Genomic DNA, 18,064 nt, shown 5'->3' on the forward strand with positions numbered 1-18,064 from the left:
AGCAACGGGAGTCCGTCTTGGCCACACCCAGCATGAAACCTGCTTGGAAGTCTGCCTCCCCTCAAGTAGCCTCTGGCAGTAGAAAGTACGTGTGTGCTGGAAATCTCCCAGCTGGGTGTAATTCCCAAGTCTATGCCCTGACCTTTACTTTGCCTCTCTGAGCCTCATCTGCCAATGAGGATAATAGCATCCTCTTTGCAGGACTCTCATGAGAGCTGAATATCCGGGTGCTCACTCACACTCGGCTCTGGGCAAATCTTCAATAAATGCCCCTCTTTCCCCTCTGAGAAGCACATAGCCACACCTTTGCTTCAGCTGTTTCCTCCACCTGGAATGCCTTCTTTCCTTTCACTCCCTCATTCTCTGTCAGAATCAAACTCGTATGTCAAGGTCACGTTTAATATGAGCCCTATTTCCAAGGCTGTTCAAAAAAAAAAAAAAGAAAAAGAAAAAAGGAAGCAAAATTTTCTTTTAAGCAACTGTCTCACTGAAGACCAAAATGTGAGATGAGTTGGAGGGATCAGCTGTGGTTGTGACTTGGGTGGGCTGGGGCAGCAGGCCCCCACTTAAACCCCTGAAGCCCATCTGCAGAAAGATCCAGGCTCTGCAGAATATCTTAAAAATAGGGACTGGGCCTGGCTTATTTCTGGGGCTCTGACAGTCCAACTGGCTCGGGTAGGAGCTCAGAAGTGCTTTGGGAATTAACTGAATTAAACTGAGTCATGTAGAGTTGGGAGGCAGACCCTACTAGACAAGCAGACATACTTTTTTCCTTGATCCCAGCCTCATCCCCAAAACTGGTATGCACCCAGAGCTTCCCACACCTCCTGGCCAGCAGGGGCCTAGAGGAGGCTGCAGGTGGCAGCCATCAGAGGGATCCTGGCATACTCAGCACTAAGAGGCCAGTTCTCTCAGCATCCCACAGGCCTGGCCTTGGAGTCCCTGGTGCAACTGAGCTCATAGACACCAGATGAGACCAGAGAGGCCCCCTGGAGAAACATGCAAGGATTGCTTTTGGTGGCCCTGTCACTTCCAAGGTGAGACACAAAGGAACACCTTTTCAGTGGGAGGGTATTTATGGAACCAGGTAAGATAGTAATATTTGCTAATACTCATTGAGTACCTACTATGTGCCAACCACTATTCTAAGCATGTGGTGTGTTAATCAGAGTTCTCTAGAGAAACAGAGCCAACAGTGCACACACACACAGGAGATTTATTAGAAGGAATTGGCTCACGTGATTGTGAAGCTAGAGAAGTCCCACAGTGCACCTTCCGCAAGCTGGAGACCCAGTAAAGCCCACTGTGTAGATTCCAGTTCAGATCTGAAGATCTGAGAGCCAGAAGCACTGAGGGTAGAAGATCGATGTCCCAGCTCAAGCAGTCACAGGCAGACAGCAAACTCACTCTCCCTCCACCTTTCTGTTCTATGCAGGCCCTGAACAGAATGGATGATGCCCACCCACACTGGGAAGGGCCATCTGTCATACAACATGTGAGTAGATACCATCAGCAGCCCATCTTAAGATGAGGAAGCTAAGGCACAGAATGACGAAGTGACTTGTTGAAGGTCACAGCTAGTAAACGGCAGAGCCAGATACAAACCCCAGCAGCCCACCTACAGGGCTACTGCCTGCATCCGCATGTGACTTTAATTCCATGCAGAATAGACCTGGATCATCGGGCTGTTTGGTGTATTTATTCACCAAGCCCCCACCCCTCTATCTCCTTCAAGCAGAGCTAGGCTAAAGAGTCCTCTGCTCACCGACCTCTGTGTGGGCTGCTGGGTTTGACAGAACCTGGGGGACAGGCTGATGGGGCAGAGGCTGGAACAGAGGAAGGGAGGGTAGGTTGGGCTTCAGGAACAGAGGAAGGGAGGGTAGGCTGGGCTTCATCCTGCTGGATGGTGGGGAAGGGACGCTGTGAGGATGAGAGATGAGCTTAACAAGGCAGGATCGGGCACCAGAGGCCTCACAACTTGTTCATGTCAGTGCCAGGATTTTAGCCCAGGTTGCTGGGCCTCAGCCTCTGGGCATGACTATTGCATGACAGTGGCAGGGGAGGGACAAGAAGGATGGGTTCCTGTGCCCATTAGGAAACAGACTTTATAGGGTCAGATATGAGGGCACAAAGGAGAAGAAAATTTCAGGGAGACTTGCAGGCTTGGGCAAGCAGGCAGGTGGTGGAATCACACCCTAGGAGGGGCCACCTGGGACGAGGGGCCCTGCCATGCCCTTCAGGGAGAGGGTGACCGTCAGATGAGATGGGGACACTAGGAGGTCTGTGCTGTCATAACGATGACATCACAGTTGAAGAGCACTTACAGGTTTTTCCTCATCTCCGTTTCCACGTCAAAATTTACCAGTCCTGTGTCCCGTTTCCTCTTGACCATTGCTAATCTGATAAAAAGGCTTCCCTATGGAGGTGGCATTGGAAAAAGGCTGGGTTCCCGTCTAACCTTCCCCTCTCTTTTTGCCAGGGGCCTTCCTGAGGCAAATCCTCAGTCACTGTTGCACAGGGGAAGAGGGAAGGGCAGGGTCAGCCTGGGGAGGATGTCGTGGGATGGGTGTTCAGGGGCTGAGCATGCCGCACCTGTACTAGCCTTCTTGGAAGCCACCTCATGTGCTAGACCAGATGGGTCACACCCCGTTTCCACTGAGAGTAAACTTGTTGTCTCCAGAGGCAATCAAGCAAGAATAAGACTGCCAGTTGGGGAGAAGATAGTAATGCAGATTTAAGCATCGGTGTGTGCACTGGGGAAGTCGCCTGAGGTGACCTGTAGCCTTCAAGGTCCAGAGTCAAAGATGCTGGGATGCTGTGGGTTGCTGAGAATTGGAAACTCCTGGGAGTGCTCACAGGAAGGAGGGTCCATTCGAGGCATCTCCCTGTCTTTCATCTCTAGTTTGTCCACAAGGCCTCACCTCTGGCATGGCAGCCCGTCAGACAGGCCAGTCCTTTTTCCATCCAGTACATCTCCATCTCTGGACACCTCATTTCCAGGTGAAGAAGCCAGATCCTCGGAATGTGAGGGCTGCGCAGGACCTCAGAGCTCAGCCAACCAACCTTTGATTTTCAGAGGAGCACCCCAAATGGACAAACAGACAATGGCCTGCCTGTGTAGGAAAAGAGAACCCTGGCCCACAATCTCTGCAGCAAGCAGCACAGGAAGCCAAACCAAACCTCTGTGGCAATGTGCCCAGAATGGTCAGGGCTCGGTCAATCCTGGTCAGCTTCCCTATTGTTGACTACTGCTTCCAACTCAACACCAATGAGAGAAAGCCAAATATGTTCCTAATGAAATCACAGGATGCCCGGCTTCCAGCTAGCCACCTCCCGCTTTGCCATGCCAACAACCTCTAATCAGGGCACACCTGAGGCCTCTCCCTTTCCACTATGATGCTTCCCCTCACCCTGCCTGCCTGGGAGTCTCTGTCAAATGCAAGTGACAGTGGCCAATTCCCTTGCCATACCAAGCACGCAATGAATGGCCTCTGTTTGATCTCCTTTGGGTGGTCCCAATTTATTTCCACAACACAGAGACCCAGAAAGGGATGGTGGGTTATTTCAGGGCACATTCCAGGTCTAGGATAGAACTTAGCTCTTTCATTATCGCTTCGTTAGAGCTTTACTTCTCTGACTCCCTCTATATTCTAGGTAGAACTGACCACGTTCTCCCTCTTGCCTCTCAGTATCCTTCACACTCTATCTCAGCACCTTCCACACATGCAGTGGTTTTAAAGTATGTTCAAACCTCTGTGTTACTCATCCCTTTAACAAGTGGAGCCTAATACTCCTCCCCTTAGTGTGGTCTGGATTTAGTGACTCTCCTAGTGGAGAGATTGATATGAAGTGACCATCTGTGACTTTAGAGATGAGGTCACAAGAGGCTCAGCAGCTTCCTCCTTGCTCTCTCTTGGATCAGCTCTAGGGGAAGCCAGCTGCCATGTTGTGGGGATGCTCAAGCAGCCCCGAGGAGAGGCCCATGTAATGAGGAGCTGAGAGGACTTGAACCAAAAGCCAGTAGAGAATTGAGGTCTCCTGTCAGTAGCCAGGTAAGCGAGCTATTCTGGAAGCACATCCTCCATTCCCGGTCAACATCTTAAGTTCAACCTCATGAGAGACCTTGAGCCTAGCTCAGCCACTCCCAGACTCCTGACCCACAGATACTGTGTGAGGTAATCCACACTTGTTGTTTCAAGCTGCTAAGCAATCTGTTGCAATAGATAATTAATGCAACACATTTCTGTGCTTTTTTGGCCTACATGTCTGAGACACATAATATCTAATTAGCAGCTCTTGAGAATAAGGCACCAGTAGCTCAGGGCTCAGCAATGTTTGATAAACAGACAGATGGATGAATGGATGGGTAGATGAGGGTGCACAAAGTAAGCGAGGAGGCACCCTTGCTTACTTTGGCTTTAGGGTTGGATGGATGGGTAAATGGATGGATGGATGGATGGATGGATAGATGGGAAGATGGGTGGGTGGATGGATGGATGGGGAAGTGGATGACTGGATGGACAGGTTGGATGGATAAGTAGATAAGTAGCAATTGAATGGATGGGTGGATGGATGGAGGCATGGGGAGATGGGTGGGCAGATAGATGGATGTGTGGATGGATGGATGGATGGATGGATGGATGGATGGTTGGACAGATGGATAAATGGATGGATGTTCAAGAACTTCCAGTCTGCTCAGAGGCAGCAAGCTTAGTGTGGACAGTTTCAAAGTTTATTTAACAAGTCTGATATTTTAGTTCAATGTGTTTTCAGACAGTGGTGCCCTTTCTCATGCTCCTTAGTGGCCCAGAAAACAGTTTTGATGGCTAATTGAGTGGTGGTCACAATTTCTTCTCCTGTAAAGACCGTGCTTTTTGGTTGTGAGGTTGCTCTAGGCCTGACTGTCCTGTCAACTGTCTCTTTGGTTTTTATCTTATCTACGTGCCAAGACAATACTCTCTCCTGTGAATCTCTTTTCTTCATCAGACACCTTGAATCACAGATAGTTGGAGATGAAAAGGACCTTAGAAACCATGAGAAACACCATGGGTGAGGAAAGTGAGGAGCTCTGGAGCCATAAACCTAGCTTCAGGTCCCGTTCTGCCACTCACCAGCTGGGTGACCAAGGGTAAGTCACGTAACCTCTCTGACCCCCAGCCTCTTCCTCTGTGTGTGGCACCTGCCTGCCATCACATGTGGAGTGCTCAGCTCAGAGCTGGCCTGTGCTATGGAGCTAAGCACAGGAACAACCCATCAATGTCATTGTCATCCCAAAGCCAAAGTCCTGCCATGTCATTGGGAGAGGCTAAAGTAACACGTGCAGAATGTTTATCCCAGCACTCCCATTTGTGAGAGTCATTCATCTCATCCAACCCTCTTAGTTTGTTGTTTCTAGACAGTGTCTTGCTCTGTCACCCAGGTTGGAGTGCTGTAGCATGATCATGGCTCACTGTAACCTCGAACTCATGGGCTCAGGCAATTCTCCCACCTCAGTCTCCTGAGTAGCTGGGATTACAGCTGCGCCCCACCATGCTGGCTAATTCTAAATTTTTTTTTTTTGGAGATGGAGTCTCACTCTGTTGCCCAGGCTGGAGTGCAGTGGCGTGATCCTGGCTCACTGCAACCTCCGCCTCCTGGGTTCAAGTGATTCTTATGCCTCAGCTTCCTAAGTAGCACTACAGGCATGTGCCGCCATACCCAGCTAATTTTTGTTGTTGTTGTTGTATTTTTTAGTAGAGATGGGGTTTCATCATAATGGCCAGGCTGGTCTCAAAGTTTGCCTGACCTCGTGATCCACCCACCTTGGCCTCCCAAAGTGCTGGGATTATGTAAACAGGTATTTTTTATTTTTTATTTTGTAGAGACAGGATCTTGATATGTTGCCCTGGCTGATCTCAACCTCCTGGCCTCAAGTCATCCTTCTGCTTTGGCCTCAAAATCTTTGGGACTACAGGCGTGAACCATGGTGCCAGGCAGACCACTTCATTAACCAGATGAGGAAACCGAGGCTGAGAGGTGGAGTGGTTTGCCCAAAGCAAGCTGGTGAATTAGTGGCATGGTCAGGACACAAGTCCTGACTCCAAGACCAGTGCTCCTCCTCTCTCTTCTGAACCCATTTTCTGCACCCTTGGCTAAGAGGAAAATGCAAGATTCACCTCTGAACACTCCGCTTTGGCCTCAAATGGCCACAAGAGGGAGCCCTTGGAATTGCTCGGGGCCTCCGTGCTTCCGATGTAAGGAGCCCTTCTATCCGTTCTGGAAGTCGCCTAGGCCGGTAGCCCCTGCCCTGCCCTGCCCTGCCCCTTCCCTCCCTGTGGCAGCACCTCTGAGGCATTCCAGACCCCGGTTCCTTTTCCTTCTCCACCTCCACCTTCCTCCTGGATCCCAGGATTGTCTTTCTCCTTTTCCTGAGTAGAACTGGGATCCTCAGAACCCCATGGTGGTTTTGCCAGGCAGGTGGTGCACATTTGAGGCACCCTGGCTTACTTTGGGTTCAGGGTTGCAGTGACATTGTCCAGTTGTCCCTTAGCGTCTACTGACACTCCCATCCAGCTATTCCACAAACTTCTGCTCAGCCACACTGGGTGGGAGAGGCCAGGCCAAGGGAGGTGGAGGAGGTGGGAGAGGAGTTTACCTACTGTGTAGCCAGAAGATGACAGAGTTACAGCACACAATGACAGGACATGGTGCAGAGTGTCAGTTGGACACAAGCAGAAGGGCTGATAGTAGGGGCCTTGGGGACAGCTCTGGAGGCTGATGTGAGCCCTGAAGAATGCAAAATAGTTGGCCAGGCAAATAAGGCCCACAAGTTCCTAAGAAACTGAGAGGAGGACCCTTGCTTCTGGGTCAGGGGTGCTACCTGGGAGGACTCCCCTTCTCTGGGCATCTGTAAATACGAATAATAAAACCTACTCCGCCTTCGTCATCGGAGGAAAGAATGTCTGAGTGCATAGAAATGGAAGCAGGTTGGAAATTAAATACCATGCCCATTTTGGGGATGTCTTTTAGCACCAGTGTTTTTCTCTTTCCCAGGGTGTTCTCCAGTAAGCGTCCATTCTGTGTCCCCCAGCACCCACTTTCCTTGTGCTGACTTTCCTGCGGATGCGTTTTTGAGACCACTCAGGTTCCTGGGTCACCGATGAACGTCCCTGTGGACCTCCCACTGTCTTCCACTTGGTGGCTGACTCCAGAGCCCTCTTCCCTAGCTTGGCTTTTCCCATGAGTCATTTTAAAGTCTTTGTATAAGGCCTATTAGGATAAAAACAGGAAGGCAGGCAAGCCAGCAAGCCCTGGAGGCCATCCCTGGGCTCTTAGGAGATTAAAGTCTGCAGACACAATCCCAGGTGTCTGTGGACCCGCCTTGTGCTGACCAGAAGGACCTCGGAATCTGGGATGAATGGATGCTGTTTGAATGTTGGAAATGCCCCGTGGTACCTTTCTCTAGATCTTTTTAGGCAACACAAATGGCAAGCTCTTTCCAAGTGTCATTCTCCAAATAGATTCCTTCTAGTCTAGGGTTAGGGGGGAGGGAGTGGAATAAGAGGTGAGCACCCCCTGATGCTCCAGCAGCCCCCTCTGTGGGCCCAGCAGGCCACTCTTAACACCTCCAAAACCTGTGGTTCTTGCAGGACATACACTTTGTTTCATACTCTCCTGGTCTCACTGTGCATAACTGAGTTTGTAATTCTCCAGTTCTCCCAAAGGCATATCCTCCCTTGCAGGCAGCATTTTTCAGCGAACAGGAGGGAGCTGCTTCCTTAAGTATTGCCTGGGATCACATTCAAACTGGAGATGTTGCCAGAAGCAAATCCACCTAGGTGGAGATTCTGGTTGACGCAGGACACCCTCTGCTCCTGAGAGAACTGCTGAGGGGCTTGGGCTGTGACTCCAGGACCAAGGGTTTTGGGAGGGACTTTCCTTCCCTGGAAAAGGAAAAGGAAGTGGAGCTACCAGCTGCTGTTCTGGGAGGCTAGAGGCTCATCTCTCTACCATGCACCCTTTCCAAAGCTCTGTTTTCTAAGGGCTTCTCGAAATACCCACTTTAATCAGAGTTAAGCTGGATTTGAAGGTTGAGATGATTAGATGTGTCAAAAAACTTTTAAAGTCTAATAACACCCAGTGCTGTCAAGAATGTGGAAAGAAAGAGACATGTATGGATTGTTGATGTGAGTGTCAGTTGGGATCCATTTTTTGAAGGGAGTTTGCTAGTATCATTAGAATGTGAAATATGCTCTCAGACTCAACATTTCCACTTCTAAGAGTCAGTTCTAGAGAAATATGTGCACATGGACACAAAGAGTCGAGCAGGAAGATGGTTGCAGAAATGTTGTTTGTAACTGCAAAAAAAATAAAATAAAATAAAAAGCCAACAAATCAAAAAACTAAACACCTGGCATTCGTCCCCATTTTTACCAAGGTATAATTGACAAGCCTCGGGTTTAGACACTGTGGAGGAACTGGGGTACTGTATGCTTTGCAGCCACTAAAAAGAATGACATAAACCTACAGTTGCTGACTTAGAAGGACCTCAAGATGGATCTTTTCATGAAAAAAAAGAGATACAATTATATATACTGTGTTACCCCATTTATGTTAAAAACAAAAAAGAAGAAAGTTAAAATAAAGTCAAAGGGAATGCTTGGGAAGGTTTGGGATGAACACACCCTACGTTGAGAATAGCAGTGATTTATGAAAAGTTGTAGGCTGGGAAACAATTGAAAAGGGTTTCATTTTTTAGTTTGTAAACATATCTGTTGTTTGAAATATTTCTTAATGAGCACACATTTATGTATATTGTTTTTGTTCCCCAATATGTATATTGGATTTTGCTCCAGGGCACCCACCTCAGAACAGTCCTGCTCAGAACCTCTGAAGTTAGTTGACTTCATTCAGCAAACATTTTCCGTGTGAGCCTCTGCCTTGCACAGGTCTGCGTTGGGTGCTGAGGACATCAGGGCCATTGTCCCCAGCCCCAGGGAGTGCAGTCGTCTGCAAGGAGAGGCAGATGGACAGATGAGGACTGCGCAGTGTGGCAGAAGCTGTGAGGGGTGTCCTCGTGAGGACGGCAAGCGCAGAAGGCAGGTGAGGCCAGTTCCTCTGGATGAAGTCAGGGGAGGCTTCTTGGAGGAAGTGACACTAACTTGAGTCTTAAAGATGATGGGGGTGTGGATGGGGTATATTGGGTATGGATGAACCAGTGGAAGAAGAGATTTGAAGATTTGAAGAGGTGGGTTCCAGGAGGGGAGACGTGCATTTGGGGGAACACAGGGTGGGCGATGGGTGGGATTGAGGAGGATGAGAAGAGTTAGGGGCAAGGGCTGAGCTTGGCTTCTCATCTCTCAAGTCCTGATTGTTGCTCTGGGGTGCAGGGAGCCAGCCAGTGGCCAGCAGAGGGCACTTCTGCCTCTTCCAACTGCAGAGTCTGGAGCCCCGGGAGGAGCTGGTCAATGGTTTCATGTTGACAGGGGTGGGGAAGCTGGGCTCTCAGGACCTCAGGGAGGATGCACCCCAAGGGCAAGTGAGACCCAGACACAGATGATTACCATGCTGCATGAGGGGGCGGGGCCAAGGACTTGAGCCAGTCCACACATGCAGAGAGGTCATCGGCAGTGCTGCTTTCAGCGATAGTGAAGAGAGGGGCTTCAATCAGAATGTGAGTACATGGTGGCACAGGAGGCTTGTGGCCACGGTGAAAGCAAAGGCTGGAGTCGAAGACAGCATTCCAAGAGGGTGCCCTGAGGGCTGCAGCAGCATCAGCCCAGGGGTCTGGCACGTGGCCTCTCCCGCCAGTCCCCTCCACCGCCCACCCTCATTCTCTCTCCCTGAGCTCTTTACCCTGCTCCTCCAAAGCAGTGTCCCCTTCCCAGTCCTGAGCACTCCTGGGCCCTCCACCTGCTCCCCAGCAAACCCACCTGGAGCAGCTGCTCAGTGCCGGGTCTTCTCCTGGAGGCAGGGACGTGGCAGGACCCCAGGAAGGCCCTAGATCCAGAGCTGCCAGCAGCGATGGACCCCATGCAGAGGATTCAACAGGGCCACGGACAGGTCGGGGGAGGCTCCTGGGGACACTGTAGCTGAGACCTGAATGTCAAGCTGGAGCCTGGCATGAGGGCGAGGACCTTACAGGTAGAGCTCCTTGGACAAAGGTGAGCGTGAGGCGTTCAAGAGAGGGAGAAATCAAAGGTAACCCCTTGATTTTGATCCGAGCCACTGGGTAAACAAGAGGGCTGTTTTCTAAGGGAAGGGGGACTGTGGGAGAAGCCAGCTTTGAGGAGGGAATCCAAAGTTCCGTTCTGGTCACCAGAAATCAGAGGTGCTGATTAGCAGTGCACGTGCAGTGTCACGTAGGCAGTTAGAAATCTGAGTGTGGGCCAGGCGCTGCGGCTCACACCTGTCATCCCAGCACTTTGGGAGGCCGAAGTGGGAGGATAGCTCAAGCTCAGGAGTTCGAGACCAGCCTGGGCAAAACTCTGTCTCTACAAAATATACAAAAATTAGGTGGGCGTGATGGTGCATGCCTATAATCCCAGCTACTTGGGAGGCTGAGGTGGGAGGATTGCTTGAACCCGGGAGGCAGAGGTTGCAGTGAGCCAAGTTCGCACCACTGCACTCCAGCCTGGGCGGCAGAGCAAAACTCCATCTCAAATAAATAAATAAACAGAAAAGAAAATGAAATTTGAGTTTGGATCCTCAGAGAGAGGTCAGGTGTGGGAGTCCACAGTGGGGAGGCATCTAAGGCCAGGATGAGAGTCTAGCTGAATCCAAGCTCACACCAGTCATCGCTCAACAGCCAGTAAGTCTAGTAAGTTGAGAGGCAAGGTGTTGGGCTAAGGAAAGCAACTTCATTCGGAGAGCCAGCAAACCAAGAAGGTGGTGGACTCGTGTCCTAAAGAACCTCCTTAAGTTAGTAGCAGTTTCAGGCTCCCTTTAATGTCAAGGGAAGAGGGAAGAGGAGAGGGCTGAGGTCAAGAAGCGACCGATGACCACAGCCATGTGGGTGTGAGCAAGGGTCTGAGGAGGTTGTGAAATATCTTTGTTCTTGGTCTGTTGACTTTGGTTCAGATGAAGTAGGTCAGGCCACGGTGTTCCTATAAATCTTTAATGAAATACTATTCCTCATGTGTACAAGTCCTTAGCTCCTCAGGAGTTAGTTTTGAGAAAGGGGCTGTTATCATTCTTAAAGTTGAACTGCAAGTAATTAGCCACATGCAAAGCTAAGCAGAAGCTTTTTTTTTTTTTTTTTTTTGAGGCGGAGTCTCGCTCTGTCGCCCAGGCTGGAGTGCAGTGGCCGGATGGATCTCCACTCACTGTAAGCTCCGCCTCCTGTGTTCACGCTGTTCTCCTGCCTCAGCCTCCCGAGTAGCTGGGACTACAGGCGCCTGCCACCACACATGGCTAATTTTTTTGTATTTTTTTTTAGTAGAAATGGGGTTTCACCATGTTAGCCAGGATGGTCTCAATCTCTTGACCTGGTGATCTGCCTGCCTCGGCCTCCCCAAGTGCTGAGATTACAGGCGGGAGCCACCACTCCCTGCCAGCAGAAGCTTTTAACCTAAAGCAGGGGTGTCCACAATCTTTTGGCTTCCCTGAGCCCATTGGAAGTAGAAGAATTGTCTTAGGCCACACATAAAATACACGAACACAAATGATAGCTGATGGTCTTTAAAAAGATCACAAAAAAAATCTAATAGTGTTTTAAGAAAGTGTATGAATTTGTGTTGGGCTGTGTTCAAAGCTTCCTAGGCCGCATGGGGCCCACGGGCCATGGATTTCATAAGTTTTACCTGAAAGGTGTTACTATGAGGGCAGAGGCAAAATGGAGTCAGTTAGGCGAAGCCTCCCTCCACTGTTAGGAGATTGCCTCAGGGATGAGGGACAAGAAGGGGCTGGACCTCATTCCTACTGCAGACAACATTTGGATGTGCTTGGATGGAGGAAGTAAAGGAGAACAAGGAGTGAAACCAGGAGTGATCCCTGTGTTCAGCAATCAAGTGGAGAAGCAGCCTCATGAGCAGTGCGGGATCAAGCTTGGCTGATGCTGCTGTGGGGTCAGGTGCAGCCACAGCCTGGGATCCGGCATCACGGAGGTCCTAGGTGCCCTTGACTTGAACTGTCCCTGTCTCCTGGAGGGAGCATCACGGTCTGGTCCCATCTGCCTCCCCTCCTGCCTGTGAGTGCGTCCATCACATCCTGAAGGTGGTCTTGCCTCCTTGAGGGGCTCTTCACAAGTGAAGGACGCCACGAGGAAGGTCGTCCAGGGCCATGTGGAGGGTGGGGTTTGGCTGAAGCTGTGAACCAGTGCAGGGTTGCTGCAGGAATCTGGTGAGATGGGGCAGAGCCTGGAAGTGAGGCAGCAGAAGGAGATGGTGTTAGGGGAGGGGGTGGCGGCTCCTTCATTATGGCAGACAGATTCCTGAGCAAGGTGACCTTTGGGCCTCAGGCCTAGTATGGGGCTGGTCTGCAGCTGGGGGCAGGTGGCCAACCCTGGGAAGAGAAGAAAGACAGTGCTCCTGCCACCTCCAGCCTCACCTCCCTCCACCACCCCCACTCCCAGCCCATATGCCAGTTTTCTGAAGTTGTCCGGAGAGCAGGGACAGACATACATGGCCAGACAGTTCACTTTAGGTCCCGGGAGTCCCCATGCTGTCCTTTATTTTTCCACCTTTGTAAGTGTCCTGCCCTCCACCTACAGCTACATCCCTACTTCTTTTCTGGCAAACTCCTACTCATCCTTTGAGACCCAGTCTAAGTACTGCTCACTCCAGAAAACACTCTAGACCACCCCCTGCCCCATCCAAGATTGATGAACCCCTCAGGGCTTCCACAGCCCCAAGGCCTTCCCTCTGGGTTTTCACCTTTCTGTAGTAGCCCCTCCTCCCTCTCCCTCCCCAGAAGCTGGGGATGCCTCTTCCTACAGTGGCCCTAAGATCACAATCCCTGCCCTGATGTCATCACCACCCTCGGACCCCCTTGAGAAGCAAGCTAAGCAAACAGCAAGTTAAGCTGACCCAGCTTCGCCTTGGGACGGCAATGTGTTTGTACATATTTCAGGCAGACAGAGGTTGTTGCCATTTCAGGAGAGGAGCTTGGCAATCAGAGACAGCAAGCACCCAAATTCTCGTGGACTCAGGGTGGAGAGCCTTTCCCTAGCAAACGCTCAGGTGTGGGGCAGGTCAGTACCGCAGCGGCAGCTAAAGAATGCCTTTTCATGACTGTGCATCTTAGGACAATCTTCCTGACATCTTAGGATAATCTTCCTGACACATTGTTTTCCACATGGGGGACTGTGGTGCAGAGATGGAGGCCTGGTCCAGGGTCACCCAGCCAGTGGGGCGGAGTCCTTCCTCCTGGGTACTTTGCGGGACTTGGGCTTGGCTCAAGGCTCAGAGGTCAGCTCACTGTGGCACACGCGGAAGGCCACACCATGGTTCTGGCCTCAGTAAGCGCTCAGTTGATGTCAGCCAGTAGTTTATTAACAGTAGCTCAAACTGAGCACCTACTGTGTGCCCTGGTACTTAATGTGGCGGGAGTGGAAGGTGGGCAGTGGAGTGTCAGCTAGTCACTCCTGATGTCAGCTGGTCCAGTCCCACCTGACATCCTGTTGGGGTGCGCCTGGGGAAGCTGCCTCTCCTGCCAAAGGAACAGACAGGGATGGGGGGCTAGTCCCAGGGAGTGAGGATGGCGATGGCTTTTCATGTTCAAGCCTGCAGAGGATTTTGAGTTCGAGGGCAGACAAATGTATGGGTCATCCTTGAAAGAGACTTCGTTAGTCTCTTCCACACCCTGGGTGGAGAAGCGAGGCCCGGCCCAGTGAGGGGGACTGAATTGGTGTGCTCTGAGGTGGGGCAAGCAGCAGTTCCGGGTGGAAGAGGACCCTTTGGAGATTGAAGGAAATGCCTGTGGGGGACACAGCCCCCAGGGACCCTCAGATGGGAGAGGAGCTGAGGCAGGCAGGAAGGCCCCACCCTCTCTCCTTGTGAACCCTGCTTCTGCACAAGGCCTGGCCTGGACATTGGCCTTTTTTTGTGGCCCTGTTATGGTCTGTAAGGAACCCAGCATTCACCTGCCAGTCTATGCTCCTCGCCGCCACCACTTCCAAAGAGCCAGGCCTCCTGTTCTCAAAGGGCTGAGCCTCAGCACCAGAGCTTGTCTCACATGTGGACTGAACGGGGCACACAGCAGCTCAGCCTCTGTCTCCAGAAGATGCAGGAAACTGAGAGGCCATGGGCAGCTGCCTCCCCTGCGGAGGACGGAGGCACCTCTTCTACGACAGCATCCGAGCAGGAGCTCCCGCCTGGAGGACGGCCCTGCCCAGGGCAGCCCCGAGATGAAGACACAGGACAGCCTGTCCTCTGGCTCTGCCCCCTGTCGCTCCTCAGCCTCCTGAACGGGGGCCACATCCCAGAGGCCCTGCTGGGGCCGCAGGACATGTCCATCATGTGTGATGTGTCATAGCAACTATTTTCAGCTTCTTGATCAAGGACATTTTGGTCTTTCTGGGTCGCGTCTGACTTAGTGAGAAGCCCTGGCCTCTCTGACCCCAGCAGTGTGACTTGTCCATGAGCTGAGATGCCTGAGAGGTGGCCCGCGCTGGTTCATTTCTGGGCGATCATTCATGGTCATGGGTTACACACAAGTCTCGGATCCCAAAACCTGGGCTTCCTCTTGCCACTAGGGCCTCCATCTGCCCCCGTGGCCGGGGAGAGTTACAACATGCATTTACCCCAGCTGCATTCTGTCAAGATGCAAAAGCATATATAGCAAAAAGAGTCTCACTCCCTCCCCGGCCCCAGCCTCCAGGGACCCTCCTGGAAGCAGCCGCTGTTTCCAGTTCCTGGTGTCTCCTTCCAAAGATGGGTAGCTCCAAGCAGTGGTATAGACATTCCCTGACGCTTCCCGTCTTAAGGACGCTTGTTTGTACACAAATGGGAGCACACACCACCATCTGACCACAGCTCCACCCTTGCTTTTCCCCCTTCATTTGTTTTAGCCATTAGCCCACATTAGGCTGTGAATGAGCTTGTCACTTTTATCAGCTGCATGGGGAGTGGGGTTGGGGGAGGAGGGATAGCATTAGGAGATATACCTAATGTAAATGACCACTGAATGGGTGCAGCACACCAACATGGCACATGTACACATATGTAACAAACCCGCACGTTGTACACATGTACCCTAGAACTTAAAGTATAATAAAAAAGAAAAAAAAAGACAGACTCTTAAGTGGTATCTCCTACTGTCATCTCCTGCTCCTGAAGTCAGTATTGTGGTTCCAGAGCAGCTGTGACAAGCACACCCTGTGAATTTCTATTTATTAGGAGATGTGTCTCATCTTATCTCATTCATTGTATGAATAAGTGCTAGCACTTAAAACACCAAAGTCTGTGAATGATGTATTCCTTTTCTGAATGAATGACAGCAGATTTAAAGTTATTGCTCTCATAATACCAAACTAGGTTAGGAATATTGTTGTTTGAACGTAACAAACAGTTTCAAACTGTCTTAAGTAAAAGAGAAGTCAGTGGCTCTTGTAAGCTAAGACGGTAGGGTCAGCTGCAGGTACAGCTGGCTCCAGGGTTCAAACAATGTCATCGGAATCAGGTTGCTGTCTAATTCTGCCACAAGCCTTCCCTCAGCAGGCTTATGTCCCAGGATTCGCTTGTAGCAGGATGGGGAACCAGTTTTGGGCCTGCTTGGTTTCAGGGTGTACATGTAGGTGGCAAAAATAATCTCTTTCCCAGAAGTCTAAGTGAAAATCTCACCTTGTCTCTGTACGAGTTAGGCAAGGCTAAGTTGCAATGACAAATAGACCTCAAATTCTGTTGTAACAGCTCGGACTATAACACTGCATTTCACTGTCATGTAATATCTGTGGTGGGCCTTTCTGGTCATTTCTCCATGTGGTTGCTCAAGGACCTGACTCATTCTGTCTTGTGGTTCACCGTCCCCTAGGGCAGGAGTCTGCAGATTTTTCCTGGAAAGGGCCAGAGAGTCAACACTTTAGGCTTTGAGGGTCTCTCTTTCTTTCTCTTTCTCTCTTTCTTTCTTCTTTCTTTTCTTCCTTTCTCTTTTTTCTTTCTTTTTTCTCTTTCTTTCTTTCTCTCTCTCTTTTTTCTTCCTTTCACTTTTTTTCTCTCCTTTCTTTCTCTTTCTTTCTTTCCTTCCTTCTTTCTTTCTTTTTCTTTCTCTTTCTTTCCCTCCCTCCCTCCCTCCCTCCCTTCCTTCCTTCCTTCCTTCCTTCCTTCCTTTTTCTATCTTCCTCTCTTTCTCTCTTTCCTTCCTTCTTCTATCACAATACTTTAAAAGTGTAAAAACCATTCTTGGCCAGGTATGGTGGCTCACGCTGTAATCCTAGCACTTTGGAAGGCCGAGGTGGGTGGATCACTCAAGGTTAGGAGTTCGAGACCAGCCTGGCCAACATGGTGAAACTCTGTCTCTACTAAAAATACAAAAATTAGCTGGACATGGTGGTGGGCACCTGTAATCCCAGCTACTCGGGAGGCTGAGGCAGGAGAATTGCTTGAACCCGGGGGGTGGAGGTTGCAGTGAGCCAAGATCTGGCCACTTCACTCGAGCCTGGGCAAAAGAGTGAAACTACGCTTCAGAAAACAAACAGACAAAATGAAATAACTCAGTTCTTAACTTGTGGGTTGGGTAAAAACAGGACCACAGGCCACACTCGTCCTGCAGGCCTCAATTTGCTGCTCATGGCCCTGCAGACCATGGCACATGCATCCAGCCTGTGGAAGGGAAAAGAAAAACAGACAGGTGACTTGCCCACTTCTTCCCAGCTGCTGCCCCTCCACCTCCTACGGGATTAAGTTGGCCCCAGTCACATGGCCATGCTGAGCTTGGCCATCTGCTTAGGAAGAAGAGGAAGTGGCTTTTGGGGCTGGCTGTCCTGCACAGTCTCATTGGCCCTGGTCAGGTAGCATGTAACCCATCAGTGGCTGCATCAGTTTTTGCGGCATAACAAGCTGAATTCGTTTCCTAGGTCCGCCATAACCAGGTATGACAAATTTATCCTTTCCCAGTTTTGGAAGCCAGAAGACCAAAATCAAGGTGTGAGCAGGGCCGAGCTCTCTCTGGAGGCTCTAGAGGAAAATTTTTCCTTGCCTCTCTCCTAGCTTCTGGTGGTTGCCAGCAATTCTCTGCCCTCCTTGGCTTAGAGCTGCAGTGACTCCACTCTCTGCCTGCATAGAGGCATAGTCTGTGTCTTTGTATCCAAATCTCTTTCCTTTCTCTTGTAAAGAATGTAAGGCCCACCCAAATCCTTTATGACCTCACCTTAACTTCACTGCATTTATTTTCAAGTAAAGTCACGTTCACAGTACTGGCTTAGGACTTCAGCTTATCTTTCTGGGGCACACAAGTCAACCCCTACACAAGTCTCACTCCAGTATGAGCACCACTGGGCTAGGCGCCAAGAACAGAGAGGCAAAGAACAGATACTTGCTTCATAATATGATAGCAGAAGCAGATAAGCACCAAAGGAGAACACAGGCCGAGGCGGAGCAGCTGGGAGGCGGAGCAGCTCGGAGGTGGGCCTCGGTGGCAGCAGGCATGTTCTCCACCCAGGGCCATGAGGGAAGGACAGGAGAGGAGGGAGCCTCGATGAGGAGGGGAGGGAGAAGGGAGGAGAGTGGGAGAATTCAGTATGTAGGGAGCAATGAAAACAGAGTTCAGAACAGATTAAGAGGACAAAGCAAGCTGAAAATGATAGGGACAGCACGATAGAAACAAAGCACAAAATGACGCCGCGTGTTTTCTCTGGAATCATAACTGTGTGTAAAGGTGCCTTCGATGGGCTCCAAGGGCAGCCACAGGCTGAGAGCCGTGGTTTCCTCGGGCTCAGGGGAATAAAGTGGGTGGACAAAGGAGCTTCTAACTGTCTTGTAGAATTCTAATTTTTTAAAGAGAATAGACGTATATGCTATTTGTCTCATTTCTTTAATTTGCACATAGCAAAATGACTACCAGCAAAGACACCAAAATAGCAGCGGCAAATTCTGGGTGACAGTGGTTGGTTCCCTTTACTTTCCTGATCATTTGACTTTCTTAAAATGTG

General features: G+C 50.5%; 1 long non-coding RNA gene across 1 annotated transcript; it reads left to right on the plus strand.

The window, feature by feature from the left end:
• Nucleotides 1-3,936: 3,936 nt before the first annotated feature.
• LOC117071411 lies at nt 3,937-8,381 on the plus strand. Its single transcript, XR_004432286.1, has 3 exons — nt 3,937-4,175; nt 4,987-5,128; nt 7,722-8,381. It is a non-coding gene; the product is annotated as an uncharacterized LOC117071411 (long non-coding RNA).
• Nucleotides 8,382-18,064: the final 9,683 nt, after the last annotated feature.

The sequence above is a fragment of the Trachypithecus francoisi genome, unplaced genomic scaffold (genome assembly GCF_009764315.1).
Source record: "Trachypithecus francoisi isolate TF-2019V2 unplaced genomic scaffold, Tfra_2.0 Lachesis_group3, whole genome shotgun sequence".
In the NCBI taxonomy this organism is placed as follows: Eukaryota; Metazoa; Chordata; class Mammalia; order Primates; family Cercopithecidae; genus Trachypithecus; species Trachypithecus francoisi.